Below are 27,714 nucleotides of genomic sequence, written 5' to 3' on the forward strand. Positions count from 1 at the left end.
ACTTCTTTTCTTAAGAGAAAAGGTTTTAACAGTGGCGCTGAGTAAACAGCAAGATACTGGCTTAGTCAACTGGTGACTAGGTCAGTTTCTTAACTTGAGTCAGGAGATAGCACTTAGATTCTATTCCTGAGCTCAGATGTTCGATGCGCACAACTCAGCTTGACCTCTTTACTTGGTCAGTTTTTGGTTATTTAAGCAAGCAATATATATAAGGAGTTTAAGGTAAGAAATGCGTTACTCAGCAGATTTATCCAGGTTCGGCTTCTAAGCCTACGTCCTATCCCCGGAACACGTTCCGAGCTTTCGAATCCTCTACTGAGCTCTTTAAAGGTAGAGCCTCAAACCTTTTACAATCTTAGCAACTGAGTATAACAAGAGTACCTTCCTCTATACCTCTACTCAATCCTAATCTCTTGCTGAGTACTATAACCGAGTACTCAGCCTCTCCTTTCTAATCTCTAGAAATGATAAGTGTTTGTCCTAAACAATGATTGCTAAGACACCTTAGATGATTGAATAATCACTCTAGGCTTTTACACAAAAGATATGAAATTTAGTGTAAGATTGCTTTGCTTTTTGCTTGCAGAACTTGCGTAGAAATTTGGTCAGCGTAATGGCTTGATCAAGTTCTGTTTTGAATGAAGCAACTGATGGCACTATTTATAGAGTCGTCTGAGGCATCGGTCATTTCGAATTTCGAAATAACCGTTGGAGGGAAACGGCTTCCTGTCGTTGTCATCCTGACTTGCTCAGAGCTCTCGGCCAATCAGATTTGAGTATCTTATGTCCTCGATCAGCTTTTGGTCAGCTCGGCAGAGTGTCTCTCCATTTATGGTAATGTCAACTACACAGCATACTGTGTCGTCTGAACTTTACCCAAAGTGGAAACACTTTGTCTGGAAGTTTTCCTTAGCCAGCTGCTGTCTTGTACGCTTTGTCGAATCAACTCAGCAGCTTCGTTCCGAAGTTGTTCCCTGAAGGTCTTCTAGATCCTTCTTCCGCTGAGTTGCGTTTTGTCCATAACGAGAATGTTTTTGACATACGCGGGCCGAGTTGCTTTAAACTGTTTGACTTGGGCTTTGACTTCCGTATTGGGCTTGGGCCTTTTAATCTTTGTGTCTTATAAACAATTTAACTCAACATTGAACAAACACATTAGTAGAATAAATCAAAGCATTTAAACTTAGTGTGTTTAGAATATTATACTTAAACAATTTTGTCAAATCAAAATTATGTGGAAAGGTGTTTCAACAAACTCCCCCATTTTGATGTTGGCAAAACTATTCAGCGAAGAACTCAGTATTGAGCTCCTCCATGATAGTTGACCTAATATTCTTAGCAAACTCCCCCGTAAGGGTTGAGCTACTGACTTAGTTTTACTCTAAACATTTAAAGGTTTAATCGAGTAATTCTAAGGTCAGTTTTCAGGTATAGGTTAGCTCATGGAACATATTCTATTTTACTTAGTGTTTAAGCAGAAGTTTTAACATTCAGAGAGCGCTGAGTAATTTGTTGTTCAATGAGTTTTATAAGACAATGTTTTATAAACATATAGGTCCATGTCAAACATGTTATCAGCATTTGGTTCAATCAATAAATTTTATAAGCATTAAACATAGCTGATTCAATTGAAGATACATAATGACTTAATACACAGCATCGCATAAAAATAATTCATAACTCAGGGTTTGAACAGAAGATGCAAGTATTGATATTAATATAGGTAGTCAGCGTTTACAAACACAAGAACAAGACATACATAGAGACTACATACTTAGCCTATACTGAGCTAGCCTATATCTATTTCTTTCTCTTCTGTTTGGACTGACTAGACTCGTGCTGTGTTCTCGCTACTTCTTTCTCCCCCGTTTTGTTAGCATCGGGAGGAGGAATCCTAAAGGCATCGGTTAAGACGGCTCTGGTCAGTTCTGTGGACAGCGCTTTAAGTCTATTGGCGCTTTCATTGACACCATCAAAGATAGCCACTCCATTATCTGAGACCTCGGAGGGAATATTAAGCTCAACAGCGCTGATCATGCTGATTATGAAAGCTTGAGATTTACCTACCCAAGTAAGTGCATCAGTCAGACCAGCAACGACTTGATGGAATGTCTTGAGTAAGGAGGTGTCATAGTATTGACGCTGAATATTGCTGTGACGTATGTGGTTGAAGGTTTGTCTGGTGATAGACAACATTTCATTTTGCTTCATAGCGTCAGTATCCATCTCTTGCTTGTTCAGATTCAGCAATCGAACGGCCTCACCAATTTGCTCCACTGAGCACTGAGAATAGGAGACCATTTGTTCGTTGGTTTTTATTTGCTCGGTGTGAAGCTGAGCAAAGAGCATTTTAACTTCATCAGAAGTAGCATAGCGTGTGTTCGCAGCTGACAAAGTCTGAACTTGTTCTTGAAGAGCGTTGAGATGTTGAACTATTGTCAGCTGGATCTCAGCCAGCTTTGCGATGGAATCCTGCTTAGCTTGCTGTGCTTGAAAGGTAATAATGATACTCAGCAAGTCCTTGAATCCCTTAACTTCGTTGAGAAGCTGAGTTACTTGGGAGAGCTGAGTAGTCTCAACAGTAGAAGACCCATCAGCAGGAGGAGTAGTTTGTTGAAGGTCTTTGATCAATGTCTGCACTGAGTCAATGATTCGTTTACCAGACTCAGTGACATTTATGTAGCTTTGAGAGCCTTCATTAAGTTGTCCAGTGACATCAGTATGACCGGTTGGAAGAGGATTGAGTGGGATGACCTGGTCAGTGACTGGAGTTGTGTTTTCAATCTGCACTAGGTTAGATTGGGAAAGAGTTTGATCGCAGAGATGTTGAGTGGAGCGGAAGTAATCCGGATGCTGTCGGTGCTAACTGAGACAGGAATGTTCTGAGTCAGCACAATGCTTGGATTGACAGCATCGACGGGAATTGATTCCACTTGACTCGTAGAATTTGCGGAAGCATTCAAGTCGGCATGTTCCTTTAGTGAAGAAACAGAGTCTTGCTTTTCTAGAGAAGCCGGTGGAGTAGAGGATGGTTGCTTTCTGAAGAATTTTAGCTTGAGTTTAGAAGGATCTTGGGTCGGCTTTTGAATGACAAAGTCAGGAACAGTTGGTGGATGAACCGGAATGTCAATTACTGACTTCTGACTTGCCTTAACCAATCTTCTTCAGCGAGGAGGAGGAGTATCAGCTTGGATAGACTCGCCTGAGTGAGATGGAGAAGTTTCTTCTTGATCAGCTTCTTGATCAGCATTAAGCTGGTCAACTTGTTCTTGTACTTGATCAACATTGTGTTGGTCATGTTCTTGTTCTTCTCCAGCAGCCAACTCAGTATTGGCTTGCTCAGCTTCAATCTCACTAGCTGTCTCCTCGGAGTCAGCTTCATCACTGTTTTCTTCTCCCTGTTCCTCATCTTCTTCATCCTCCCCATCCAATTCTTCCTCAACTTGTGTAATGAACTGATCGTCCAGTTGCACATCATCCTCTTACTGTACAGCCTCAGTTCCTAGACACTGTGTGTAGTGAGAATCACCAGGAACAATGACGTCAGTAGGGATTGCGTCAATTGGAGTCAGTGAAAAAGACTTCTGCTTCTTTTGAGGTTGCTCATCAGCATCTGGTCTTTCCTCAATTTCAGGCTCATCTTGCCTGCTCCTTTTCTCAGTTGACTTAGGTCTCTCCTGACCTGGTTCAGCAACTGACTTAGGCTTCTTTGCCTTAGGCTCAGCCTTCTTTGAAGGAGTCTCAACAGCTTTTCTCTTACGGGCAGCTGGAGCCTTTGTCCTTCTTCTTTGCTTGGGAGCTGTTCCCTCAGCTTGTTGTTCACCAGCAGCAGCGGTTTTTGCTTTCTTTAGGGGCTGATTGAACTTTAATGCCCTCAACGAAGCAGCTGTGATCTCAGATCCTCTAGCTTTAACTTCATCAGTCAGGTCTATTTGATGATCAATGAGGATCCTGGTGATGAGCGAGCCCAGCCTTAGAGTTCCAGTGCTCCGTAGGAACCCAGCAATTAGAAATACTGGCATGTTAATCGGTTTGTATGTCAGCATATGCCATATGAAGCATTGCTCAAAGTTCGTTGCTGAGGTGGTGCAGTTGATCTTAGGATAAATGAAGTATGTCAGCAGATAGTGAGCCATCTTTTGATGCTGACCCATAGAGGAACTTGAGACTTCTCCAGAGTGGCCTTCAGGTTTACAGAAGGTGACTTCGTACCCAGTACCGTCATGATCTCCAGATCTTCTCAGCTTTGCTCCTTCATTTTTCAACTTCAGCAAGTTTGCCAGATAGTTAGGGTTTATGAAAATGGTCTTTTCTCTTACCACAGTTGCCAGATAGTCCTAGTTATCATCACCAACTCGGAGATTGTGGTAGAACTCCCTTACTAGGTCAGGATAGGTGTATCTCTAATGGAGAACAGTTCTGTCCACCTATTCTTCGATATCCATTCGCAGAAGGGTTGCTCGGATGTCACGAAGTTCTCAGAAACCCATCGTGAGAAGTCCACTTTCCATTCGCTAATGTTATAAAAAACCTTGGTATAGGTTCTGGCCTTGGTCGGTTTTCCTTTGGAGGAGGCAGCTTGCCCAGCTTTGCCTTTGCTCGGCGTAGTGACCTTAGTAATTTCAGGCACAGAAGTTTGCCTGGAGGGTTCATCGGAGCTGGTCTTAGGGTGACCGGCACCGGAGATGTTGACGGAAACTTTAGTCATAGTTTCAGAACAAGTTTGGGAAGCTTTGAGAGTTTTTAGAGAGAAAGCTTTGCCTTAGAATTTGGTAGGTGTAAAGAAGATAAAGAATAGGGATTTACCCATTATTTATAGCGGTGAAGAGTGGATCTTATCGAATCCATGTGTCAGTTTTGCCTTGGGATTGTCAACCGATAAAGATCCTGGCTTTTACGACACATTCGGCGCATACGTCATCCTAGGTGGCTATACGCGTGCTTTTGCATTTAATGCAACAGATCTAACACTCAGCGTTTAGAATACTAAGCGTTTTGGATTCTGAGTGGTCAGTAGTAGATGATTTCTCAGTTTAAGATTACTACTCGGTGTGCATATTGACTCAATATTGATGTGTATTTTGTGTTAAGTACTCAACATAACAATCACTCAGCATGCATTTGCATAAATCATTCAGCATAGTAATTCACTCAGCATAAGTTTACATTTTAGAGCAGGAATTTACTGAAGAGGATTAAACATACCAATGGCTTCTCTCAGTATGCTGAACTGTTCAGGAGCCAGTGGCTTTGTGAAGATATCCACAAGCTGCTCATCCGTTGGGACGTAGGTCAGCTTTATCTCACCTTTGAGTACATGGTCTCTAATGAAGTGATGCCTTATGCTGACATGCTTCATTCTGCTGTGTTGAATTGGGTTCTTTGATAGATCAATTGCACTTTTGTTGTCGCATTTGACCTCAATTGTCTTTGTTTGAACACCATAGTCTTCAAGCTGTTGCTTAATCCATAGGACTTGAGCAACACAATGACCAGCAGCAATGTACTCAGCTTCAGTGGTAGACAAGGCTACTGACGCCTGTTTCTTGCTGAACCAAGATACAAGACAGCTTCCTAAGAAATGACATCCTCTAGAGGTGCTTTTTCGTTCTAGCTTGTCTCGACCATAGTCAGCGTCAGTGTATCCAATGAGTGTAAAGCCATGAGTGTTGGGATACCATAAACCTGCGTTCACTGAGCTTTGCAAGTATCTAAGGATTCTTTTTATAGCTATGTAATGAGATTCCTTAGGGTTAGATTGATATCTATTACAGTAGCATACTGAGAACTGAATGTCCGGTCTACTGGCTGTTAAGTAAAGTAGAGAGCCTATCATACCTCGATACAATTTGCTGTCTACTGACTTACCATTCTCGTCAGCGCAGAGGACAGTGTCAGTGCCTATAGGAGTGGATATTGGCTTGCAATTTTCCAAGTCATATTTCTTTAATATCTCCTTGGCATATTTAGCTTGACTGATGAAGATGCCATTCTTTCCTTGTTTTATTTGAAGTCCGAGGAAGAAGTTGAGTTCTCCCATCATCGACATTTCAAACTCAGTCTGCATTTGTTTGCTAAATTCCTTGCACATTGATTCGTTAGTTGCACCAAATATTATATCATCAACATAAATTTGAGCCAGCAGGGTATCTTTACCCTTTCTCTTAATGAATAAGGTTGTATCAGCTTTGCCCCTGACATAGTTTCTAGTCAGCAGGAAACTGGTCAGCCTCTCATACCAAGCACGTGGTGCTTGCTTGAGGCCGTACAGAGCCTTTTTGAGCTTATAAACGTGGTTTGGGAATTTAGGATCCTCAAACCCAGGAGGTTGATTAACATAAACTTCCTCGTTTATAACTCCATTAAGAAATGCACTTTTAACATCCAGGTGAAACAGTTTAAAGTTCATGTAAGATGCATATGCACATAAAATCCTAATGGCCTCTAGCCTTGCCACTGGGGCAAAGGTCTCACCGTAGTCAATACCTTCTTACTGACTGTAGGCCTGAGCTACAAGCCTTGCTTTGTTCCTGACTACGTTTCCTTGCTCATCCAGCTTGTTGCGGAAGACCCATCTTGTTCCAATGGTCTTCTGACTCCTTGGATGTGGCACTAGCTCCCATACATCGTTTCTTCTGAATTGGTCAAGTTCCTCTTGCATTGCGCTCATCCAGAATTCATCTTCCTCAACATCAGCGAAGTTCTTAGGTTCCTGAACTGAGACGAAGGCTACATTGCTGAGGTACCTCCTGAGTTGATTCCTCATCATCAGGGTATTCCCAGCAGAATCAAGGATTGCACTCTCTGAGTGCCCTCTTGGAATCCTTATCTCTTTAGGTAGATTGATGTCTTGTGCTGTTTGTGTTTCAACAATCTCTGCAGAAGTAGACTGGTCAGTGAAAACAATCTTAGGTTCACTCTTACTCTTGGTCAGCCTTTTAGTGAATGACTCAGCAACTGGTTCTTGGTCAACGGTTACTGAGTGTGGATCATCCTCGGTCAGTGGCTGGTATCTACCTGCAGGGTTAGTCTTGTCGAACTCAACATGTACTGACTCTTCTAAAACTTGAGTTCGTTTATTGAAAACTCTATATGCTTTGATGTTTGTTGAGTAGCCTAAAAAGATAGCCTCATCAGCTTTTGAGTCAAACTTTGCTAAGCTATCTTTGGTATTCAAAATAAAACATTTACAGCCAAAGGCACGAAAGTATCCAATGTTGGGCTTTCGTCCTTTCCAAAGTTCATAGGGCGTTTTCTTTAATATAGGTCTAACTAGAGCCCTATTAAGAATATAGCACGCTGTGTTAACAGCCTCTCCCCAGAAGTACTTTGGAAGCCTATGCTCATCCAGCATTGTCCTGGCTATTTCAACCAGAGTTATGTTCTTCCTTTCAACAACCCCATTTTGTTGAGGGGTTCTAGGAGCAGAGAAATTGTGGTCAATGCCGCTGGCTTCACAGAATTCAACAAACTTTTGGTTTTTGAATTCTCCACCATTATCACTTCGGATGTGAGCCAATTTTAGGTCTTTATCATTTTCAAGTTTTCTAACCAAGTTTGAAAATGTCTCAAAGGTCTCATCCTTACTACTCAGCAGGATCACCCAAGTGTACCGAGAGAAGTCATCTACAATGACCAAGGAAAATCTTCTTCCACCCAGACTCAGCGGCTGGATTGGACCGAAGAGATCCAAGTGTAGTAACTCTAACGGACGCTTAGTTGAGACAATGTTTTTGCTGTGAAAAGATTGTTTGGTTTGTTTTCCAGCTTGGCAAGCGTGGCATAATTGATCTTTTTCAAATTTAAGTTCAGGCAGTCCCTCAACCAATTGCTTTCTTGCTAATTTGGCCAGGAGGTCCATGCTTACATGACCAAGTCTCCTGTGCCATAGCCAGGAATTTTCTTCCTTTGATACTAAGCATACAGTTTTTGAAAACTTTTTCTCTAAGTCTAGCATAAAGACATTATCTATGGAGGGGCAGTTAAAATTAACTCATTTGATTTACCCTCGTATATTTTACATCCAGTAGCATCAAATATAACTTTTCTCCCATTGTCACATAGCTGAGCTACGCTGAGTAAGTTATATTTGAGTCCGCTGACTAGGGAGACAGATTCAATAATAGGATTACCTCCAATGGTTCCTGACCCTACTATCTTACCCTTTTTGTTGTCAACAAAACTTACGCTTCCTCCTCGTTTACGCTCAAACGTGATGAATTGAGTTTCATCACCAGTCATATGCCTCGAGCATGCGCTGTCAATATACCACATCTTTGACTTCTCATCACACCTCAGGCTTACCTGCATTGTAACTAGTTGCTTTTAGGTACCCAATTCTTTTTGGGTCCTGGCTTGTTAGGTTTAACAGGTAAAGCATCATATTTTATTTTATGGCGGCATACTTTGACAGTATGGCCATTCTTTCCACAGAAGTCACAGCTGACCTTCTGTTTAGGTTGTCTCACCGACTGGTCAGCACCCCAGTGCTGAGCATGCCAGCACACCTTTGTGGTGTGACCTTTCTTCCCACAGAAGTCACACTGGACATTCCGTTGGGGATTCCATCTCTGCTGAGTACCTTGGTACTGAGTTCTCAGAGGAATGTTTCTTTTATTTGGAACCTTTAATTGGTTCTGGATAGTTGTGACGTCCTTTCTCAGTTTCTTTGAAACTGATTGGACTTCAGAGACAGACTCATGTATGATCTTCATGTTATCATGCAAAGTTGAGTTGTCCTAAAGAAGGTATCTGAGGTCACTCAGCTTTCCCTCTTCAACCTCATCACAGCGCCTGCTGAGTGCTCTAATTTTCTTATTACACTTTCTGACAAGTGTATAGAGATCACTCAAGGCATTACCCATTTCGTTTCTGAGCTGGGAAAGTGGTATTACCTCATTTGATTGCTCCTCATCGTCAGATGCAACGGAGGGGTCAGCATGCTCAGAGATGCACGGCTCAGCAAGTTCGTCAGCTATGAAGCATATCTTCGCTGACTCGGTGGCCTCAGCTTCTGTTGATGAAGACTCATCACTGTCGCTCCATGTAGCCACCATTGCCTTTTTGCCGTTCTTCTTATCTTTCCTCAGCGTGGGGCAGCTTGACTTTATATGGCCAGTTTGATGACATTCAAAGCATGTAATGGGCTTTGAGTTGTCTTTCTTGTATTTGCTATCGCTGGACTCAGCTTTATACTTATCAAACTTTCTGTAAGGCTTCTTAGAATATTTGTCATTTTTCTTGAACAGCCTTTTCATCTTCCTTGTGAACATAGCCATCTCTTCATCATCTGTTGAGCTCCCATCAGTGGAGTCAGCTTTCATGACAAGAGATTTCTACTTCTTGTCTTCAGACTTTTCCTTCACCTCGAAGTTTTTCATTGATATCTCATGAGTCAGCAACGAGCCGATGAGTTTGTCATATTTGTAGGTGGTTAAGTCCTGAGCTTCCTCAACATCGGTCTTCTTTGCTTGCTAGTCTTTAGGAAGACTCCTGAGTATCTTTTTGACTTGTTCTTCCTCAGTGAAGATCTTCCCAAGTCTCTTGAGCTCATTTATGATGTTGGTAAACCTTGCATTCATGTCAGATATGCCCTCATCATTGTTCATCTCGAACAGCTCGTACAGTCTCATCTGCTGGTTCACCTTGGACTCCTTTACTTTATTGGTTCCTTTATAGGTGACCTCCAGCTTCTTCCAGATCTCTTGCGCCGACTCACAACCTGAAATTTTATTATATTCTGCAGCATCGAGCGCACAGTGAAGCATATTAATAGCCGAAGCATGATTTTGAAGCTTCTTGAGATCATCCTCTGTCCATTTGGCCTCAGCTTTTACAACTGTTTGGCCAGCCACAACTTCGACAGGTACAAATGGGCCTTGCACTATAGATAGCCAGGCACTCATATTTGTAGCCTAAATGAAATTTTTCATCCTATTCTTCCAGAAGGTATAGTTAGACCCGAAGAATAGGGGAGGCCGAGTGATGGACAGCCCCTCAGGCAATATCTGAGTTGTTTGGTTTCCTGGGAGAAACCGAGTACTGTTTTCGCCCATAGTGGGGATCAGCTCAAGGTTGTTAAACCTTTTACAGTGAGATTTTAGGCTCTAATACCACTTGTTGGTCCCTTATAACGTTACAAGTATAGTTCCAAGGGGGGTTAGGAACTATTTAAACTTTTTAAAGTTTAGGGCAGACTTCTTTTCTTAAGAGAAAAGGTTTTAACAGCGGTGCTGAGTAAACAGCAAGATACTGGCTTAGTCAATTGGTGACTAGGTCAGTTTCTTAACTTGAGTCAGGAGATAGCACTTAGAGTCTATTCCTAAGCTCAGATGTTCGATGCGCACAACTCAGCTTGACCTCTTTACTTGGTCAGTTTTTGGTTATTTAAGCAAGCAATATATATAAGGAGTTTAAGGTAAGAAATGCGTTACTCAGCAGATTTATCCAGGTTCGGCTTCTAAGCCTACGTCCTGTCCCCGGAACACGTTCCGAGCTTTCGAATCCTCTACTGAGCTCTTTAAAGGTAGAGCCTCAAACCTTTTACAATCTTAGCAACTGAGTATAACAAGAGTACCTTCCTCTATACCTCTACTCAATCCTAATCTCTTGCTGAGTACTATAACCGAGTACTCAGCCTCTCCTTTCTAATCTCTAGAAATGATAAGTGTTTGTCCTAAACAATGATTGCTAAGACACCTTAGATGATTGAATAATCACTCTAGGCTTTTACACAAAAGATATGAAATTTAGTGTAAGATTGCTTTGCTTTTTGCTTGCAGAACTTGCGTAGAAATTTGGTCAGCGTAATGGCTTGATCAAGTTCTGTTTTGAATGAAGCAACTGATGGCACTATTTATAGAGTCGTCTGAGGCATCGGTCATTTCGAATTTCGAAATAACCGTTGGAGGGAAACGGCTTCCTGTCGTTGTCATCCTGACTTGCTCAGAGCTCTCGGCCAATCAGATTTGAGTATCTTTTGTCCTCGGTCAGCTTTTGGTCAGCTCGGCAGAGTGTCTCTCCATTTATGGTAATGTCAACTAGACATCATACTGTGTCGTCTGAACTTTACCCAAAGTGGAAACACTTTGTCTGGAAGTTTTCCTTAGCCAGCTGCTGTCTTGTACGCTTTGTCGAATCAACTCAGCAGCTTCGTTCCGAAGTTGTTCCCTGAAGGTCTTCTAGATCCTTCTTCCGCTGAGTTGCATTTTGTCCATAACGACAATGTTTTTGACATACGCGGGCCAAGTTGCTTTAAACTGTTTGACTTGGGCTTTGACTTCCGTATTGGGCTTGGGCCTTTTAATCCTTGTGTCTTATAAACAATTTAACTCAACATTGAACAAACACATTAGTAGAATAAATCAAAGCATTTAAACTTAGTGTGTTTAGAATATTATACTTAAACAATTTTGTCAAATCAAAATTATGTGGAAAGGTGTTTCAACAAAAAGGACCCATGAAATCGATTCCCCACACGTCGAAGACTTCAACTTCCAACATGTTCGTGAGAGGCATCTCATCTTTCCTTCCTAAATTCCCGGTTCTTTGACATTTGTCACACCAAATAACAAACGTACGAATGTCTTTAAACAATGTAGGCCAAAAGAATCCGCATTCTAATATCCTAGCTACTGTTTTACTTACGCCGTTATGCCCTCCATAAGAGCTTGAATGGCATTCTGACATTATAGACTCATATTCATCTTCACTAACGCATCTCCTAATTATACCATCGCCACATGTTTTGAACAAGAAAGGATCTTCCCAAAAATACATTTTAATATCGAAAAAGATTTCTTCTTTTGTTGGGAGTTTAACCCTTCTGGGATAATATGAGCTGCTAGATAATTAGCTATATCCGCATACCATGGTGATATGACACTTTTTATTTGATTGAGATATTTATCGGGGAAATCATCTCGTATACCGATAGTTTCATCGATAGGACCGTTTTCATCTTCAAGTCTTGATAGATGATCAGCGACAAGGTTTTCTACTCCCTTTTTGTCTTTAATTTCTATGTCGAATTCTTGTAATAACAAGACCCATCTAATAAGATGCGGTTTTGCATCTTTCTTAACGAATAGATACCTTAAAGCTCCATGATCGATATATATAATAACTTTAGATCCTAGTAGATACGACCTAAACTTATCACATGCAAATACTACTGCTAACATTTCTTTTTCGGTTGTGGTGTAATTTAACTGTGCACCGGACAATGTGTGACTTGCATAATAAATAACATGAAGTTTCTTATCCTTCCTTTGACCTAATACACATCCTACGGCTAAGTCACTTGCATCACACATAATTTCAAAAGGTAAATCCCAATCGGGTTTAGCAATTATAGGTGCACTGACTAAGGCAGTTTTCAATGTTTCAAAAGCTTTAATGCAATCTTCATTAAAATCAAACGTTGAATCCTTCATAAGCAAATTAGTAAGTGGTTTGGAAATTACAGAAAAGTTTTTAATAAATCTTCTGTAAAAACCTGCATGTCCTAAAAATGACCTTACTCCATTAACAATAGTTGGAGGGGGTAATTTCTCTATGATTGAAGTTTTTGCTCTATCCACTTCTAATCCTTTTTCAGATATTATGACCTAAAACAATTCCTTCGTCTACCATGAAGTGACATTTTTCCCAGTTTAAAACTAAATTCGTTTCTTCACATCTAGACAACACTTTATCTGGGTTTTCTAAACATGCATCAAAAGAATCTGCATAAACTGAAAAATCATCCATAAAGACTTCCATGATATCTTCAATGAAATCGTTAAAAATTGCAGTCATACAACGTTGAAAAGTTGTTGGTGCATTACATAGACCAAAAGGCATTCTCCTATATGCAAAGGTTCCATAAGGACATGTGAAGGTTGTTTTATCTTGGTCATCCGGGTAAATATATATTTGAAAGAATCTGGAATAACCATCGAGAAAACAATAGAAAGCATGACCGACTATCCTTTCGATCATTTGATCGATGAAAGGTAGAGGAAAATGATCTTTCCTGGTTGCCTTGTTTAGGTTCCTATAATCTATACAACCCCTCCAACCGGTGGTGGTTCGCGTAGGTATCAATTCACCATCGTCATTCCTTACTACAGTTATACCTCCCTTTTTAGGTACACAATGGATTGGACTAACCCATTCACTATCCGAGATAGGATAAATGATTCCATTGTCTAAAAGCTTAGTAATCTCATTTTTTACTACTTATTTCATGTTCGGATTTAAGCGTCTCTGCCTATCCGCTTTAGGTGGCTTATCTTCTTCTAAATGAATTCTGTGCATTACAATACTAGAATTAATTCCTTTTAAGTCTGAAATTTGCCATCCCATACTTCCTATCCTATTTCTAACAACTTCTTTCAATTTCTCTTCTTGATCTTTAGTTAACTTGTTAGAGATAATTATAGGAAGAGTATCACTTTCGCCTAGGAAAGCGTACCTTAAATGGTTTGGTAACTCTTTAAGTTCTAACTTAGGGGGCACTACAATTGAAGGCGGAACTGGTCCATTTTCTCGAATCAAAGGCTCTGGGTCCTTATCTTCTAATTCTTCTCCCACTATATGTTCTATTATTTCGTCTCTTTGAACAATGTCATTGACACATTCTTCAACCAAGTCTAGTTTCATACAAGCGAATTCTTTCATAGGATATTTCATCGCTTTGTTCATATTAAACTCGATCTTATCTTCACCTATTCTTAAAACTACTTTCCCTTCCGATACATCGACTAATGCACATCCTGTATTCATAAACGGTCTACCAAAAATTAGTGGACAATTAACGTCATATGCAAAGTCTAATATAACGAAATCGGTAGGAAAAATAAACTTGTCAACTTTAACTAAAACATCCTCAATTATACCATATGGTTTCTTAGTGGTTTGATCCGCTAATTGCAAAACCATATTGGTACGCTTGATATCTTCTTCTAAACCTAATTTGTTAAAAATAGACAACGACATTAAGTTAATGCTTGCTCCTAAATCACAAAGACAACTTGGGAATTCAATATCTCCCAACTTACACGGAATGGTGAAACATCCAGGATCTTTGAGTTTAGTGGGCAAATTACTTGATACTATTGAACTACAGTCCTCTGTTAACGATATGGATGAAATTCCTTCCCAATTGATTTTCTTTGAAATCAAATCTTTAAAAAAACTTACCATAGTTAGGAATTTGTGTTATCGCATCCATAAACGTCAAATTAATATGCAAATTTTTAAGTTTGTCCAAAAACGTTAAAAGTTGTTTGTCATAGTCCTTGTTTCGGACTTTGTGTGGAAAAGGTGGTCTGGGTACAAAAGTTTTTGTACTTGAGTCGATAGGTGAACTTTTTGTGTTCAATGTATCTTCTTTGGATTTTGTTGGTAAATCAGTTCCCTGTATAATATTAGAATCTCCGGGCATTTTCGGACCTAAGTAATTTTTTCCTGATCGAAGAGTGATAGCCTTTACATGCTCTTTCGGATTTTCTTCCGTATGGCTGGGAAGACTTTCCTCTTTTTGGGATGGAATTGATTTAGCAATTTGTCCAATTTGAACCTCCAAATTATGGATGCTAGACGAGTGGTTTTTAATAAGTTGATCGAATTTATTCTCGATACGTTTAAAAACTATCATCGTGGCTACTTACTTTTCCACCGATAGCGTCTATAAATTTGTCGATTTTAGAAGATAAAGTGCTAATCGTATCTCTTGACTGATTTTGATAATTATTGGTACGATTTTGAATAGCATTGGTATTATTATTATTAGGGAAAAGTACAAAAATAAACCTTGTGGTTACACTCATTTTCGAACAGCACCTATGTGGTTTAAAAGTTTGCAAAGTGGTACCATATACTTCATTCCGTTAGCAAACACATACCAAATTGACTAACGGTGTTAAAAGTCAAAAGAAAAAGAGTTAATTTGGTCCTTATATTTATTTATTTTTATAAATTGACCCCTTATTATCTAAATATAATAAACAAACTCCAAAATAAAAAATAAAAATCAAATATACCATCTTTTCTCTCTCTTTTTTATTTTTATTTCTTATTTCTCTCTCTTCCTACTCTTTTTAATTGGTTCTTCAAATTGATTAAATGCTAGATTAAGAGTCTTCAGATTCTTAAGACCAAAAACCCAATTTGGAATTGAAGTTTCAACAAGAGAGTTTTCAGACAAATCAAGAACCAAAAGAGATGAAAAGTTGAGATTTACCAGTGGTGGAATATGAACAATTTGACAATATGACAAGTGCAGTTCTACAAGAGAAGGAAGCTTGTTCAACACTCCCAACCAATTGACCGACTCAGATTCGCTAAGATCAACAGAACTCAAATCAAGAAATTCTAGCACAGAAAAACCAGAAACCCAATCAAAACTGTCAATACTAAGAGAATACTCACCATAAAAACCATAATCACCATTGAGATTAAGATAAAGCAAATTAGAAAGGTTTCCAAGTTCATGAGGAACGATCCCTCCAAATCTCGCACCATAGAGATTAAGAGATCTTAAACTCCTAAGAGACCCAAAAAATTGGGGAATGGGAATGAATTCGAAATTATTGCGGCTTAAATCCAAATACCTCAAATGCTTAATATTGAGCAAAGATGAACTTATATCGCCGCCAAATGCTGATTTATCACAGTACAGAGAGTAATATTCGCGATATGAGAAGTAGGAACCCTCGTCATAGCCAAAATATTCATTCATAGCAGAGACAAGAGAGAGAAATATGAAAAAAAAATTAAAAACAGATGGAGAAGATGATATATTTGATTTTTATTTTTTATTTTGGGGTTTGTTTGTGATAATTAGATAATAAAGGGGTCAATTTATAAAAATAAATAAATATAAGGACCAAATTAACTCTTTTTCTTTTGACTTTTAACACCCTTAGTCAATTTGGTATGTGTTTGCTAACGAAATGAAGTACATGGTACCACTTTGCAAACTTTTAAACCACATGGGTGCTGTTCGAAAATGAGTGTAACCACAAGGTTTATTTTTGTATTTTTCCCTTATTATTATTAGTATTATTATTATCTTTCCAATTAAAGTTAGGATGATTTCTCCATCCAGAATTATAAGTACTAGAATAATGATTATTAGTTTGGTTTTGTCCTTAGACAAAATTTACCTGTTCAATCTCGCTCATACCTTCGTAATCCACATCCGTTGGGATTGGATTACCATTGGTATCACACGGTGCCATAAACCTATCAATTTTGTGCGATAAGGTAGAAAATTGGGCTTGTAACATCGAGACTGGATCGAGATTTACTATACCTTTAACTGGTGATGTGGTTGAGGATGATGGTTTCACCACTGGTATGTGTCCACGTTCTGCGGGCCACATACTGCTGTTGATTGCCATTTCCTCCAAAAGTTCTCTCGCTTGGGTGGATGTCTTCTTCATAAATAACCCTCCTGACATAGCATCTAATGAACCTCTAGTTGTAGGATTAATCCCATTATAAAATGTTTGCATTAAAATGCATCAGGTAGTTGGTGGTGTGGGCATAAACGTTGAAGTTCCTTAAAACGTTCCCAAGCCTCATAAACAGTTTCATTATCATTTTGAGAAAAAGATGTCAACTCTTTTATGACTCTTGCTGTTTTTGCTAAAGGGAAATATTTTGATAAAAATGATTGGGCTAATTGGTCCCAAGTTGTAAATGTTGCGCCTGGCATAGAAGTTAACCAATCTTTGGCTCTATCCTTCAAAGTGAAAGGAAAGAGTCGAAGTTTAATTACTTCGGCAGTCACATCTGGTATTTTGAAAGTGTCACAAATTTCTAAGAAATTTGTCAAATGGGTGTTAGGATTTTCGTTAGGTAGCCCATAAAATGTTACATTGTTTTGCAATATATTAAGCAAAGCTGGCTTAATTTCAAATTGGTTTGCGGTTATTCTGGGTCTAACTATACTATTGGTTACACCGGCCACTCCTGGCCTAGCGTAATCCATAAGTGTTGGTGGATCTGCCATATTTTCTAGCTCAGAATTTTGGTTTTCTTTTTGTTTCTTGTTTTTCTTTTTCATTTTAATGGTCTTTTCAATTTCTGGATCTAATGGGTTTGGTGGAATGCCCAAACTTCGAGAACTGCGCATGAACTTGAAATTTTTGCACGAACCAAAACGACCTTCAAAACAGAATTGAAAATTAAATATGTTAGTAAAATAAAATAAAATAAATATAAAAGTTAAAATAAGTATGTATAAACCTAGATTCGAAATAAAACACGAAAAATCTAAATTTTTGTAAAAAAATTTGGCGTTCCCCGGCAACGGCGCCAAAAACTTGTTGAGCGATTTCCGCAAGTGCACGGTTTCGCTTGTAGTAATAAAAAGATATTGATCCCACAGGGAACGTTTTTTTTCACAAAAACTTATTTAAATATAGTTTAAATACGACTTAAGGTTTATTTAATAGAAAATCGTTATTTGAATTTGGTTTTGAGATTGAATTAATAAGAATCAGATTAGAATATATGTAGAATGTTAGAAATCAATTATGTTTTGAGTTTGAATTACAAAACAGAAACGTTTAATGTTTAGACCAAGAGAATAATTGTACTTGTTTGCATTAAGCAAAGAAAACAACTTTAAACTTTGTAAAAATCATAAATGTGTAATAAACGTAAACTCCTTCAATTAAAAGGCTTTGAACCGTAGAGAACCCCCTAGCTCTGAGTGGATTTCTATCTTGACCAAATTTACACTTAATTCCGATAAGCCAACCTAACGATCATATCGTCCGTAAGAATGAATTTACCCAAGTGTTCAACAAAGTTTCCTTGTAAAGATTTTGAATTTAACTACGTTTTAATGAAAACACCAGAACTTTACTTCAGATCATTTACCAAAGTAACTACATAAAAATATGTTGAATTGCATGAACTTTATTAGATGAAGTGTGAATTGATACAAGTTTACAAAGAATAAAAAGCATGGAAGCATTCAAGAGGACTTAGTCCGGGTTGTCAATCCTTCCTGAAACCTCGTTAGAGTTAGTCAGGCTCCGGGGTCGAGTCCCCTACTTAATCTTCTCGTTGAATCTTCGGAATAGAGATGATTCTTCTACTACCAAAATGTAAACTAGTCTTGAACAGATCTTAATCTAAATCCAATTGCTACTGTGTTTGTAATTAATTTAAGAACAATGTGTGTACATCAAATTGCTTTTACAAAATCGAACTCTAACTCTGAATCGTTTCTGACTCAGAATTTCTGCTTAAATTCTGTACTAATCTTAAAAATCTAACTCTCCACAACTCTGAAATCAACTCTCTATTTATAGATGTTGAAGAGTCGTGTCTAGGGGCCGTGTCTGCTGTGAAGAGACATTTTTATCCACCCAAACGGACACGTTTCTTTGAATTTCAACATGTGAGGGATGTGCTGCCAGAGTTTATGATGTTACCGAGATGGGAGAATCTCTACTAAGATTGAGGAGTAAAATTTCAGTCTTCGGAATGCAAGGGAGAGTCCGTATCAATTTCCCCTCCACACCTCCAGTTGTAAGAACATGTATGAACTTATTAACACATAGAAATCAGTTCATATATATGCAAATACACTCATGACATTACTATTGTTTGCAGGTCATATTCAGGACCAAAATTAATCATCCTAATATCTGTCCCTTGGGGCATGTATCTATGCCCCAGCTACTTGATCGCCCTTCCCATAGTATTGCCACGGTAAGATAATGCTATAAATCTATGCATTTGGGGTCTAATTTATCTATTCATGTTTGGGGTCTAGTTTATCTACTCATGTTTGGGGTCTAATTTAATTTATCTATGCATTTTATAGCTGTTGTGGAATATTTATGGACTGCTGGTAGAGCCGTTCATTGAAGGGCCATTTCTTGGCCGAGAGCGAATTGTTGAACGATAAATCAGCAACATGGCAGGTTATGTAGCAACTGCCAGGAGATGGACTGAAGAGCATGTAGGGGATATATGATGTGCAAATAGCAAGCAAAGGGGCATTATGATGTGACATGCGAATAGCGTACAAGGGAGGGCATGATGTTGAAGGAAATTAAGGCTAAGGTATAGCAGCGGAAATATAAAAATTTTAGCCTACTTCCTTTTAACCATAGGATCCGTTAATCGTTATTTCATATAAAGAGGGATAAGAAGGAATACCTTTCGATGAACAATCTACCGTTGTTAAAGAAGCGCCCACAATTCTTCTCCGAGATTCCAAACACAAAGATTAATACAGTGAGGCTAAGATGAAATCAACCCTTATGAGATGCAACCAAAATAGATTGCCTCTAACAAACCAACACAAGATCAAAGAGAAAGAGGGATGAATAAGATTAATCAATCGATGGAATGCCGTATGAATTCTAGTTCACGAACTTGGGAATAGAATTCTTTTCTCTCACTAATATAGCAATTTCGAAAATCACATATATGGGAGGGATTGGGCCTAGTCGAAATTCACTATAGGGGGGTATATATATTAGCTTGTATCTAAACCCTAGTTAGATAGGAATAGGTTACTTAATAGGAATTCCATTCCGAATAGGATTCCTAATTATTATCTTATAACATATCAAATACATTTAGGATAATAATAAATAACCTAATTGGATAATAATAGGAGTATATTAATCTAATTAAAACTCCTAATTAAATTATCTCTTAATTAATTTAATTCATAATCCTAATCTAATTAGGATTAATGGAATAAAATTAATTCCTTCCTAACATATATAAATTTCGGCCCCCTCCTAGTATTTGGGCCTTACTGGGCTTAATTGGGCTTCCATCTATTAATCATATCCATCTCTCTTTTGGTTCCAAGTCTTATGTGTGATCCATTAGGTCCTTACTACTTATGGCCGTATGCAACCTATTAAATAAATTTCTTCAAGAATTATATTTAATCCCTTGCATAACGGAATGATGTACAGAGTATGTTATTGGCAAGTCCGTAATCATTCCCCCAGAGTCCGTTAAGAAGACAGGTTGATTCTGTCGTTAACCCTTCCGTATTAGTTACGATATAATACGATCCTTTATCAACTACATCCTTGAACTGAATCTTATGACTATGGGTAATGTCAAGTCACATATAGCGAGACGTTCGTTTTACTTGTTATTGGCCGAGTCAACTCAAAAAGATAGGTTAAGTGAAATCCGAATTTCTACTCTTAAGCTATCACCTTGCAAGGGTTTAGAGTCGAGTCTTCCACAAGCGATCCTTGGATGTATCTCCCATTAATCGGGAGTGATAAATGCTCAATCCAATGTATAACTACCCTGAAATTACTTCCTGTGACACCCAACCTTTGCAGTTCACACCCTAGAAGTCATCTCTGTTAAGGATCGTGGGACCACATGATCAAAGTCTCACATTCAGTAATTCAGGATGACCAATTAACATTCCTTTGAGTCTGAGGATTAGTTATACCTATTAATACCAATGAGATGAACAGTTGACAAGGATGAATCTACCCATCCTGTTATCTCAAGTCGGATCCCCAATCCTAATGAACAATGTTTCACCGGATCTATGTAACTGCCCAGATATCTATATATGTGAAGCTTGTGAGATCAGCTTTCTGTCGGACAGAAGACATTGTTACATACAAGTCTCAACTGTGATATATCAATCCTAAATATATCACTTGACTTGGGGTGGTTTTAAGTTTATTAGTTTATTATAAAGTTTTGTCTCACTTCATGCTTGTATGAACACTTTATAATCACTTTAAACAAACTTACGGATTTCCTTTTATTAGACTTTATTTAGTGATTAAAAGGGATTGCCTTTATATATTTATAAAACATATATCTCATTAAAACAAATGATATAAAGAACAATTCATTTACAATAAGTTTGTATCCTGCAACAATTGACTATAGGACACTAAACCCCAACATACTCCCACTTGGACTAAAGCCAATTGTTTCTAAAACTTATCCTAGTAGAAGTTAAATGACGATCATGTACTTTCTGGGTTAAAGGCTTTTTTAACGGATCTGCAACGTTGTCCTCTGTAGGTACTCTTTCTATTCTCACATCTCCTCTAGCCACAATCTCTCTAATGATGTGGTATCGCTTTAGGTAGTGCTTGGATGCATTATGAGACCGTGGTTCCTTTGCTTGCGCAATGGCTCCATTGTTATCACAGTACAGAGTAATGGGATTGACAATGTCAGGCACCACACCTAGTTCTGTAATGAACTTTCTAATCCAAACTGCTTCCTTTGCTGCTTCCGCAGCAGCGATGTACTCTGACTCGGTCGTAGAGAAAGCTACGCTTCCCTGCTTGGAACTTTTCCAACTGACCGCGCCCCCATTTAGGATAAACAGGTATCCTGATTGGGATTTAAAATCATTCTCATCTGTGAGATGACTAGCGTCTGAAAATCCTTGTATTTTCAGATCTCCTTCTCCGTACACTAGAAACATATCTTTAGTTCTTCTCAAGTACTTAAGAATGTTCTTGACGGCAATCCAATGCTCGTCTCCCGGATTCCCTTGGTAACGACTCATTACAGATAACGCGAACGCTACGTCGGGTCTAGTGCATAGCATAGCATACATAATCGAACCGATCGCGCTGGCGTACGGGACTACAGCCATGCGTCGTTTGTCATTATCAGTTTTAGGACATTGATGATTGTTTAACTTTACTCCATGTACCATGGGTAAGTTACCTCGTTTCGATTCAAGCATGCTAAACCGATTTAGCACCTTTTCAATGTATGTAGCCTGTGAAAGACCAAGCAGTCTACGTGATCTATCCCTGTAGATCTTTATACCGAGTATATAGGCTGCTTCACCGAGGTCTTTCATTGAGAAGTTACCGGATAACCATATTTTCACTGACTGTAATAGAGCAATGTCATTTCCCATTAACAGTATATCGTCCACATATAGTATGATAAATTCTATAGAGCTCCCACTTGCTTTCTTGTAAATGCAAGCTTCTTCGCAATTTTGTTCGAAACCAAATTTTTTTATGGTTTCGTCAAAACGCTTGTTCCAGCTTCTAGATGCTTGCTTGAGTCCATAAATGGATCTCTGAAGTTTGCAAACTTTATTTGCATCCTTTGATATGAAACCTTCAGGTTGCATCATGTATACATCCTCAAGCAGGTTTCCGTTTAGGAAAGCTGTTTTCACATCCATTTGCCAAATCTCATAATCAAAATGAGCGGCAATTGCAAGCATGATTCTGATTGATTTGGACATAGCAATGGGAGAAAAGGTTTCGTCATAATCAACACCTTGTTTTTGACGATATCCTTTCGCTACCAACCTAGCCTTGTAGGTGCTAACCTTTCCATCCATGTCAGTCTTCTTTTTGAAGATCCATCTGCACCCAATGGGTTTTATCCCTTCGGGTGGATCAACCAAAGTCCAAACTTGGTTAGTATACATGGAATCCATTTCAGAATCCATGGCCTCAAGCCATGCTTTAGAATCTGGACTAGTAAGAGCCTCTTCGTAGTTTTCGGGTTCGTCGTCTAACACGGGAACCTCGTCATCATCTCCCACTAGAAAACCATATCTAACTGGGAGTTCATGAACTCTTCGTGATCTACGAATAGGTGCCACTGGAGTCTCATCTAATGGGACTTCTTCGGGTACCTCGACCGCCTCCGTTGTTTCAGTCGGTGTTTCTTCCTCCTGAACTTCGTCGAGTTCAATCACGCTTCCCTTTTGTGTTTCTTCGAGAAACTCTTTCTCTAAGAAGGTTGCGTGTTTGGATACGATTACTTTCTGATCATCTGGATGATAGAAGTAATATCCCATAGTTTCCTTAGGGTATCCAATGAAGAAACATTTATCAGATTTAGAATCTAATTTGTCGGACGCAACGCGTTTGACATATGCTAAACAATCCCATACTCTCATGAAAGAGAACACGGGTTTCCTACCAACGAACAATTCATATGGCGTGGAACTAGCGGATTTAGTTGGTACTCGATTTAGGGTGAAGAGGGCAGTTTCAAAGGCATAGCCCTAGAACGTCTTTGGAAGTAAGGCCATGCTCATCATGGATCGTACCATATCTAATAGGGTACAGTTTCTCCTCTCGGATACACCATTGTGTTGTGGTGTATAGGGAGGTGTCCACTGTGAGCATATCCCACATTCAGTTAGATAATTCAGAAAATCATCAGAAAGATATTCGCCACCTCGATCAGATCGAAGTGTTTTTATTTTCTTTCCTAATTGATTTTCCACTTCATTCTTGAAGCATTTGAACTTGTCAAAAGCTTCTGATTTGTGCCTCATCAAGTAGATATAACCATAGCGAGTATGGCCATCTATGAAGCTAATGAAGTATCTGAATCCTCCTCTTGCTTGGACTGACATAGGGCCACACACATCTGAATGAATGAGTCCTAGAGTGTCTGATACACGCTCACCTTTATTGCTAAAGGGTGTCTTTGTCATTTTACCTTTTAAACATGATTCGCATGTTTCCAATGATTCAGAATCGATTGGATCTATAAGCCCATCTGAATGTAGCTTTAGCATGCGTCTCTTGTTTATATGGCCTAAACGACAATGCCACAAGTAAGTTGAATTATCTAGCTTATGTCTTTTGGTATCAATTGCAAAAACAGGAGTTTTATCATCTAACACATAAATCCCATTTTGTGATATTCCTGAAAAATAAAAGATCGAATCTTTATAAAAATTGCAACTATTGTTCTTTATTGAAATATGAAAACCGTCGTCAACGAGACGGCTAATAGAAATAATGTTACGAGACATCTCAGGAACGTATAAACAATTCCTTAATTCTATTACAAGCCCAGAGGGCAAAAGTAAAACATAATCTCCAATTGCGAGGGCGGCAACTCTTGCTCCATTTCCCACTCGCAAGTTTATGCTTCCTTTCTTTAGTTTCTTAGTCTGTTTTAGCTCCTGCATATTTGTACAAATATGAGATCCACATCCGGTATCAAGTAACCAAGATTCAGACAATGAAACCGTATTTATTTCAATATAGAACATACCAGATGCTGAAGCACCGTTATTTTCCTTCTCGTGGAAGGTTAGGTACTCCATGCAGTTTCTCTTCCAATGCCCTAAGTCACCACAATAGTAGCACTTTCCTTTGGGCTTCTTTGGTTCCTTTCCCTTTGTTTCGGTGAGCACAGCCCCCATGCATTTATCAGGATGGTTTGGATCGGGAGCGACCCCTTTCCTTTTTCTCGATCCTTCAATAGCAAGGGCCAACATTTCCTCGTTTTCTTTTATAATGGGCTCGACTGACTCGAGCATATGTGCAAGCTCTACAAGAGAGGTTTGCAAGCCACTCATCTGATAGTTCATGATGAACTGTGAGTAGCTCTCAGGGAGGGACTGTAGAAGTAAGTTTTCACTTAGTTCATGGTCCATCGCATCTCCAATACTAGAAAACTTGGTTATGAGGTTGATCATCTTGGCACAATGTACCATCACAGATGTGCCCTCCTGCATCTTGCTTCTATATAACTCTTTGGTTATTTCGAAGCGCTCGCACCGAGTTTCTATCACAAATAGCTCTTTAAGGTGCTTGACCATGGAAGAGGTATCCATATCTGAATGTAGTTGCCTTTTAACTTCCGGTGTCAATGATGCAAGTATGATGTCCCCCACTTGATCATCATCAGCTTTATGCTTCAAGTAAGCATAAACCTCTTGGTAGGGAGCATCATCCATTGGGTAAGGGGGTATCGGTGTATCAAGTACATACCCTTTCCTTTCGAACTTCAAAACAATTTTGAGGTTACGAAACCAGTCGGTGAAGTTTGAACCATTCAATTTGTTATCGGTAAGGATGTAACGCAGATCGGTGTTAGTCATGATTTTAAGAGTGTGTGTTTAAACAAAACCTGAGAGTGAGAAAGAGTAAACGTATGTCATTCATTTGCTTTAAAGTTTAACAATCTAAAATTATAGGCCTTTTAATTTATTTCAGATTGCTCCCACTATTTTGCCAAATTAATAACCCTCCATATTAATTCGAAGAATTTCACAAATCCTTTAGTGAGCTAGGATCCTAACTCCTGAGATTTCGCCTTGAGTTTACTCAACAAGCTAGTCTCATTCATTAGGTAGATTCATACAATCAATCACATCTTTAATGTGATTCCTAGGTTATTGGGTTACTAACCACATTAGTAACTAATATGCTATTCATATTAATCCCAACCGTTTTGCCCATTAGTTTATGACAACATGAGTTTACTCATCCAATTATCATAATCTAATTTAAGTATTACTCCATATTCATGAAAAATAATTTTCGATAATTCAGGTGTTACCATAAGACCCCGAGCTTGAGTTTACTCAACAACCCAAAGGCCCCCAGTACTGTCGGCTGAATTATAATATTAGGGAGGGGCAACCGATTTTAATAACTTACTTATTTACTTAACTTTTTAATGAGGGATTTTATTTAAGTCTCATAATCTAACTTAGTATTGATTTGCTTTAGCATACATCAGACATACATACATTCACATACATTGGCGTTATGGACATATCATCTAAATTATTCCGTCGAACCAGAGACGGAATAAAAGGCCAAACCTAAGAAAATACTAACTATTACATATTTCTCTTTAGGTCCTCCGTCTTCTCCTTGGCGCCTCGAAATTACATATTAATTTCTATACTACTATAAGAAAACTTCAACTGAATTGAAGGGAATTAGATGAGAGGAGAAATTACAATAGATAGTAGAAAGGCAGGACGCGCAAGCCCTATTTCAAAAATACCAAAAGACTAGAAGAGGGTCCAAATATGTCCATAACTCCAAACATGCATAGACTCAATTAAATAAATTTAATTGGTTGATTACATAACCGGCTTATGTAATATTTAGGTTAATCACATTAACTCGTCAAATTAACTTTCATCCAATTTTACTTCTAATCGTTTTGTATCTTTATATTAATCCTTAGATTAATATAACCATATAAAACGTTGATTATGCTCGTCCCATTTATTTTGATTTTAATTCATTTAACACTTTGATTTACATATTGGTAAAAACAAACACTTAAACGAATTATTCATTCGATAATCAAAACAGAAAACTATTAATTTCTGAAACATATATTTACATTTAATATAAAACGATTTTAAACACATTTAAAAACAAGTGGGTATCGGGCCGGGCCCGAGGGCAGGCTGCTGCCGATTGGCAGCAGCCGCGTGACAGCGGGCAGTCGCACCGTGAGGCACGACTCGGGCTGCTGTCATATTTTTTTTTTAATATTAAATATATATATATATATATATATATATATATATATATATATATATATATCAGTTCTAAAACAATTTTAAAACGATTTTCAGAAATAGGAAAAACTACAATAGATTTCCGTTTTATCATTTAGAATTAATAAAACTAATTTTATCAATCTAACTATAAAACTAATAGATTTTGTTATAATGATTATCAACCGAAATAATTAGGAACATAAGCATAATCAGTTTTAATTAACAATTAATCAAAACTTTATTTATCTTTAGAATTAATCAATCAATACTATTTGTCAATTAATCCTAACCATAAATATTTATTCAATCCTATTGAAAACTTCTATATTTTCATATATGAAATAACGGATTTAACGATGGCTCTGATACCACTGAAGGAAATTAAGGCTAAGGTATAGCAGCGGAAATATAAAAATTTTAGCCTACTTCCTTTTAACCATAGGATCCGTTAATCGTTATTTCATATAAAGAGGGATAAGAAGGAATACCTTTCGATGAACAATCTTCTGTTGTTAAAGAAGCGCCCACAATTCTTCTCCGAGATTCCAAACACAAAGATTAATACGGTGAGGCTAAGATGAAATCAACCCTTATGAGATGCAACCAAAATAGATTGCCTCTAACAAACCAACACAAGATCAAAGAGAAAGAGGGATGAATAAGATTAATCAATCGATGGAATGCCGTATGAATTCTAGTTCACGAACTTGGGAATAGAATTCTTTTCTCTCACTAATATAGCAATTTCGAAAATCACATATAGGGGAGGGATTAGGCCTAGTCGAAATTCACTATAGGGGGGGTATATATATTAGCTTGTATCTAAACCCTAGTTAGATAGGAATAGGTTACTTAATAGGAATTCCATTCGTAATAGGATTCCTAATTATTATCTTATAATATATCAAATACATTTAGGATAATAATAAATAACCTAATTGGATAATAATAGGAGTATATTAATCTAATTAAAACTCCTAATTAAATTATCTCTTAATTAATTTAATTCATAATCCTAATCTAATTAGGATTAATGGAATAAAATTAATTCCTTCCTAACATATATAAATTTCGGCCCCCTCCTAGTATTTGGGCCTTACTGGGCTTAATTGGGCTTCCATCCATTAATCATATCCATCTCTCTTTTGGTTCCAAGTCTTATGTGTGATCCATTAGGTCCTTACTACTTCTGGCCGTATGCAACCTATTAAATTAATTTGTTCAAGAATTATATTTAATCCCTTGCATAACGGAATGATGTACATAGTATGTTATTGGCAAGTCCGTAATCATTCCCCCAGAGTCCGTTAAGAAGACAGGTTGATTCTGTCGTTAACCCTTCCGTATTAGTTACGGTATAATACGATCCTTTATCAACTACATCCTTGAACTGAATCTTATGACTATGGGTAATGTCAAGTCACATATAGCGAGAC

General features: G+C 38.2%; 1 non-coding gene across 1 annotated transcript; it reads left to right on the plus strand.

Annotated features, from left to right (window-relative positions):
- The first annotated feature begins 16,517 nt into the window (after positions 1-16,517).
- LOC136210062 (small nucleolar RNA R71) lies at positions 16,518-16,624 on the plus strand. Its single transcript, XR_010677773.1, has one exon. It is a non-coding gene; the product is annotated as a small nucleolar RNA R71 (small nucleolar RNA).
- Positions 16,625-27,714: the final 11,090 nt, after the last annotated feature.

The sequence above is a fragment of the Euphorbia lathyris genome, chromosome 10 (genome assembly GCF_963576675.1).
Source record: "Euphorbia lathyris chromosome 10, ddEupLath1.1, whole genome shotgun sequence".
NCBI classification, from domain to species: Eukaryota; Viridiplantae; Streptophyta; class Magnoliopsida; order Malpighiales; family Euphorbiaceae; genus Euphorbia; species Euphorbia lathyris.